Below are 7101 nucleotides of genomic sequence, written 5' to 3' on the forward strand. Positions count from 1 at the left end.
AAGGATCTGGGATCCCTGAGTCACTTCCTGGAAGAAAGCACTTGATCGGAATCAGAATGAGAAACTTTTATTATATCCAACCACCGTGATGTGTCAGGACTGTGTGTGGCACAGCGTGCTAGCCTGCCCAGCAGAGTTAGTTACGAGCTACAGAAACCCCCAACCAAATCTTTTGCTGTCAGGTTGATTCAGGCTCCTGGTGACCTTCGCTACCAGAGTAGAACTGCTCTGTAGGGTTTCCAAGCAGCTCCGCACGTAACCACTAGGTGACCGGGGGCTCCTTCTAACCAAAGAGGCTAGTATGTAGTTGCAGATGTAGCTGATTTTGTTCTTGGCACTCAAACTGTGGCCAGCATGGCAGCTGCGTCAAAAGCATCAGCAGTCTTCGCCCTGCACGCCCATTCAGAGGGACTTTTCTAAAGAGAACGGGGGTAAGATTCCCAGAGAAAGAAGATTTTCTTTGAAGCAGAAGCGTCCTCTGAAAAGAAAAACCAGAAAGTCTTTGTTGGGATCGAGCAAGCTGGGAAGTGACAGAAATACCTCGCGCCCAATTGGACACCAAGTAAAAACTGAATGAAAATCACAGCGGCAAGTCATCTTTTCAAGAAGCAGTCGGTTGCTGAAGGGCGAAGGTGAAGAGAGACAATGATGCGCAGACCTACGGTTGCTGTTCTCAGTGGCCTGGGATGAAGTCAGGCTGCGTGAGCTCACTGCTCATGTATGATTCTTTCTGGCAGTCTCGAGCAATAGATTCGTCTCTCCCCAGGTCAGTCTGTAAACAACTGGTCCAGTAGGAGCTGGAGAGGAGTTACTAGAAGAGAAAGACAGGAAATGTGAAAGGCCACTGAGGAACACTCACAAGAAAAATGTCTTAGTGCAGATACGAAATATGCGCTCAGATATGATGACAACATTTTAAAACCTAATTAGAAATCACATTTGTAAAATAAGAGCTCTAAGCATAAGTAAAAGGGGACAGGCAAAATCTTTCCAAAAAAGAGGAACAATGAAAATTAGATCAAACAGCCCATGAACTATGTGAAAGACAAAAAGTTCAACTATCCAAATAATAATAATATGTCACTGATCAAGGATTCATGAGGGTGGGAAGATGGGGGAGGGAGGGGTAAAAAGAGGAGCTGATAGCAGGGGCTCAAGTAGAAAATGTTTTGGAAATGATGATGGCAACATATGTACAAATATGCTTGATACAATTGGTGTATGGAATTATAAGAGCTGTAAGACCCCACAATAAAATGATTTTTTTTAAAGTTAAACAATCAAAGAAATGAATAAATACAAAACAGAAGAGATATTGACCAAGATATCCTAATATCTAATAAAATATAGAAAGCAGGGTTGAAACAAGCAAAAAAAATAAAGAAAAATTAGAGAAAAGATTAGAGAAGAGTATTGCACAGAAGTCACATAATGGATCTCTGACAAGGAGAATGAACATAATAAAATAAACAGTATTTAAAGGCATAATGTTTTAAATATTACAAAAATCAGAGAAGACTTGAATCTAAAGTCAGAATGTACACATCAAATCCCAGGACAAAATGACACATGGGACCAGGCACTTAAATGGACTAGTTGATTACCAATAAAACTTTTTTATTCCGAATTAATCCATTTCACCACATGTCTGTCAGTTTGTCACACTGCCGTGGCTGGTTATTGCTGTGATGCTGGCAGCTAGGTCACTGGCATTTCAAATGCCAGCAGGGTGACACAAAGTGAATCGGCTTCAGCGGAGCTTCTGGACTGTGGTAGTTAAATAATCTGGTGTGAATTTAAGGAGTAACAGTGTAGGGGTGGAGTCTAGCCTATCAATTGGGATATAGCCAATGAGGCCTCTGTGTGGGAATGGCCTTCTCCTGAGGATTCTTGGAATTCCTGGATTTCCTCCTTGGAGGAGGGAGGCTGGCTCTCGCTCTCGCGCGCTCGCTCTCTCTCTCTCTCTCTCTCTCTCTCCCCACAATGAGACTCCCTGTGGAGCAGACACATGGAGAGAGGCTGATGGAGCCAGACCTCTGAAGACGGAGAAACCACATGGAGACCCCTGCCAGCACTGAGAATCTTTACACTGCCACTGAATCCACAAGACCTTCTACCCACTATCCTGTGATCTTCCTGCATTTGGCATCATTGCATGTGTTTCTTGAGTCTGAAGATGATTTTAGTGATTGGTTTTGGACCTATGGGCTAATAATGTCAGGTTGATGGACTTGTTCTGCACTGGACTGTGGTGTTTTCTCAATACTCAAAAGCTCTTTCTTATACTCATATGAGTGTGTCTCTAGTCAACCAGGACTAACAGAGACTAAAAATAAACAAGGAAGGATTCCGCTGCAGACTTAGAAGGAAGGGGCCCCTGAAAACCTCATGCAGAGCTTGGAAACAGTGTCAGACACTAAAGGCCTGTTGAAGGGAAGCACGATGTTGTTGGAGATGGTGCAGGAGGATAGCATCAGATCATTAGAACAGTTAGCAAGGTATCCAATCCTATTGGTGGGCTTCCAGCACTTGATTGGCATATCCCACCCAATTGTTTGCTAAGAATGTTACAAGACCATGCAAGAAAGGCCACATATCTCTATTCAAGTCCTCCCTCAACACAAGAACACTTTGTTCTACGAACTTGGCATTCCGTGATGCTCAAAAGAACAAAAAATCATATCATTGTGAATGAGGAGGAGTGCAGAGTAGATACCCAAAGCCCATCTGTAGGCAACTGGACATCCCCTTACAGAAGGGTTGTAGGGAGAAGAGGAGCCAGTCGGGGTGCAGTATAGGAACGATGAAACATACAACTTTCCTCTAGTTCTTTAATGCCCTGCCCACCACTATCATGATCCCAATTCTACCTTACAAATCCGGTTAGACCAGAGGATGTATGTACACTGGTACAGATAAGAGCTTACAACACAGGGAATCCTGGACAGATAAGCCCCATTGGACCAATAATGAGAATAGCAATACCAGGAGGGGAAGGGGAAGGTGGGGGGGGAGAAAGGGGTAACCGATCACAATGATCTATATATAACTCCCTCCCTGAGGGACGGACAACAGAAAAGTGGGTGAAGGGAGACATCGGTCAGTATAAGACATAACAAAATGATAATTTGTAAATTATCAAGGGTTCACAAGGGAGGGAGGGTGGGGGGGAAGGGGGGAAATGAGGAGCTGATACCAAGGGCTCAAGTGGAAAGAAAATGTTTTGAAAATGATGATGGCAGCAAATGTACAAATGTGCTTGACCCAATGGATGGATGTGTAGATTTTGATAAGAGCCCCCAACAAAATGAACTTAAAAACTTAGAGGGAAGAGCCAGTAACAAACTTAATGAACAGGGAGAGCCAGTCAGGGTGCAGTATAGCACTGACAAAATGTACAACTTTCCTCTAGTTCTTTGATGCTTCCTCTCCCCCACTATCATGACCCCAATTCTACCTTACAAATCCTGTTAGACCAGAGCATGTACACTGGTACAGATCAGAGCTCGCAACACAGGGAATCCAGGAGAGATAACCCCCTCAGACCCAGTAATAATAAGATTAGAAATACCAGGACGGTAGGGAGAAGGTGTAACTGATCACAATGATCTACATATAACTCCCTCCCTGGGGGACAGGCAACGGGAAAGTGGGTGGAGGGAGATAGCAGATGATGTAAGATATTAAATTAATAATAATTTATCAAGGGATTATGAGGCAGGATGGGGAAGGGAGGGAAAAATGAGGAGATGATACCAAGGGCTTAAGTAGAAAGGAAATGTTTTGAGAATGATGATGGCAACAAATGTACAAAAGTGGATGGATGGATTGTGATAGATGTATGAGCCCCCCCAAAAATGAGTTTTTAAAAAAAGCAAGGCCACATCAAAGTGATCCATCACACCACCCCGAAGTCCCGTGTTTGTTAAATAACAAACTCTACAGACATGAAGACACAAGGCTGTGAGGCCCTGACCAAAACACGAGACATTGCCTATCTCGTTTTGGCAGTGTCCAGTTAACTTTTCCTATTAAGTTTGTCTATCTGCCATTTCCTGATCTTTCTTCAACGAAGTGTATTATTTGTTTAATGAGTGTTGTAAGAACAGAGGAAGAAAAACGATCTTTCCTCTGCTTCCTGACCCGATTCTTACCTTCTCAAGTCTTCAAAGCACATTGTCAATTATTGGGCAAGAAATGTAAAATTAGCACCGCACTCATCATTTGATCTTCTTTCCCCAGCGTTTTTGTCGGCGAACCGATCGAGGGCTCAGCTGATGAGACGATTGAATAAAGAGCTCAAGATTGCACTAAAGCAAGCATGATGCACTACTTGCTTAAGATGGAGTATCTTTTAGTTAAAATAAAATTCTTTATTATCTTAAAACTATCTTTGTCTTCATTTTTGCCTTCAAAATAGTCTACTGGAAATCAGAAATAGCCTTATTACTATTTTGATTATAAAAACAATACATATGGCAAAAAATTTCAGGACCTACAGGAAAAAGATTAGACAACTTAAAAAAATCATTTTATTGGGGGCTCATACAACTCTTATCACAATCCATACATACATCAATTGTATAAAGCACATTTGTACATTTGTTGCCCTCATCATTCTCAAAACATTTGCTCTCCACCTAAGCCCCTGGCATCAGCTCCTCATTTTCCCCTCCCTCCTCACTTCCCCCTCCCTCATAAACCCTTGATAATTTATAAATTATTATTTTGTCATATCTTGCCCTGTCCAACATCTCCCTTCACCCACTTTTCTGTTGTCTGTCCCCAGGCAGGAGGTTACATGCTATGGGGAGGGGTACAAGAGACCACAATCAATCCAACACTCTTAGTAATTCCAACTGGCAGCAAATTCCTTAAACTTATGTTAGGTCCTCCACCTAGCTGACCTTCCCTCTACTCTGAGTTCAAATGATAAGCCCTGTGGCAGCCCAGTGGCTCTTACTCAGCAGCCATTACATGTAGGAGCTGGGCATGGCTTGAGAAAGCTTACCCCAGGGCTTCCCTTTACCTGTTCACACTCACAACTTTGGTTTGGATATGGCTCAGGTTGGTTTGGCATAACTCTAGAAAACTCTATAGTAGAGAGTGGCATGCTCAAAAATCAGGTGAAACCTTAGCAAAAACTTTCTCAAGCCGGAACTGCAGTTGGAGCTCCCTGCTGTACACCTCACTTCACTCTTCCTCTCTGTAATGAATCCCTAACTTTCTGCTGTTGTAGCCATCACAATACACTGTAGCTCCATCCTTGCACTTGCCCAGGGCGCATCCCTAAAGCCTCCCTCTTTTCTCCTCCTCTTCTTCTTCTTCTTTTCCTACTAACCAGCCATTGGGAGCTTTGAAGGTCATTACGTGTGGACAAACTGCATTTTCTCTACACATCTCAGTTGTAGTGTTAGTGGAATTGGAGACCTTGCTAAATAAACAAGTTGATGAGCATTTTATGAAAAACAGTTTTATTGACATATCATACAATTTAATGGTTCAGTCACGAAGATTTGTGCAATCATCACCACTATCAATTGCAGAACATGTTCTTCTCATAGGCATTGTGGTTAGCTCCCCAATTTCCCCCATCCTCCCCTACCTTGCATCTATCCAATTCCCATCTTTATAGATCTACCTTACCTGGGAGCTTTGTTTCTAAATGAGCATTCTTTCACACAGGTTTATATTCATTCTTGGTCACGCTGATCCTTAAGATACATTGCTGAACATGGAATTGTTGGGTTATAGGGCACAACCACTTGAAGGTTTTGCTAGTCTGGGTAGACCAGAGAAACAAAACCAGGAGACTCATATGTGTGTACGAAAGAGCTTTATATACAAGAGCAAGTGAATATTGAGGAAACATCCCAGCCTAGTCCAGATCAAGTCCATAAGTCTGACATTAGCCCATATGTCCGATACCAATCACTAAAGTCCTCTTCAGACTCACGAAACACATGCAATAATGCCTAATGCAGGAAGACCACAGGCCAATGGGTGGAAAGTCTTGTGGATCCACTGGCAGTGGAAGCATCTCAGTGCTGGCAGGGGTCTCCATGTGGCTTATTCAGCTCCCAGGGCTCTGGCTGCATCAGGGTTGCTCCATGTGTCTTGTTGGAAGGAATATCTCCCAGGAAGTGAGCGTGGTGTCCAGCCTCCAGTGAGCTATTTATCTCCTTAGTGTCTCCAAAGGAGGTCATCAAGCTGTGACCTGATTGACAGGTTAAACTCCACCCTTTCACTCTTAATACTCAAATTGACAACAGATGATGTAACTACCACAAAGGCTATTGATATTCCACATAATGATTGTACCAGTTTTTGGTCCAGTCTCCAAGCCTTCCTTCTTCCTCCCAACCCACTACCCCAGAGTCCATTCCGCCCCCTAGAGGAGAGAGTGGAAGTGCCCAGAGAGTTTTCAAGGCTGGAAACCCTTATGGAAGCAGACTGCCTGTCTTTCTTCCATGGAGCAGCTGGTGGATTTGAAATGCCAGAAGTTCTGTTATCAAGCAAGTACTTTACCACTGTGTCTTGCTGATTCCCTTTCTCCTCCCCAGATTGGATTACGGATTATGATTATTCATTTCCTTGATTTTCTTTATATTTTGTCATTAGTTTGTGGGGGGAAATGGAATTTAAAATAATGATATTTTTCCACAAAATTTTTGAAGTTCCCTGGTATATTATTTACTTTTGCCATTAAAAAAATTCTCAAAGTGTCCCTGTGCTTGGTGTCCTGGGAGTTCAAATTGTATTTAATATAACATACATTTGAGGGAAAAGGGGGAAAAAAGAACACAGATAAAAAGTATTTAGCTCTAACAATTACCAAAGTGACCTGCCATTGGATCAGAAATAGATCATGAGCACAACTCCATAGTAACTAGTACCGCCTCGCCCCTCAGAGTCCCCTGGATTCTGTTGTATAATACCATCAACATGTGAAAGGTGGCCATTGCACCAGGAAGACTGAGAGGAATCGATGTGTTTGGATTGGGGTGCTAGCAAAGAACAGAGACAGTACCACGGGCTGCCAGAAGAGCAAGCCACTCTGTCTTGGAAGAGGTACAGCCAAAGTGTTCCTTAGCGGCAAGG

The sequence above is a fragment of the Echinops telfairi genome, unplaced genomic scaffold (genome assembly GCF_000313985.2).
Source record: "Echinops telfairi isolate 266 unplaced genomic scaffold, ASM31398v2 ScPeMD7_7472;HRSCAF=8510, whole genome shotgun sequence".
NCBI classification, from domain to species: domain Eukaryota; kingdom Metazoa; phylum Chordata; class Mammalia; order Afrosoricida; family Tenrecidae; genus Echinops; species Echinops telfairi.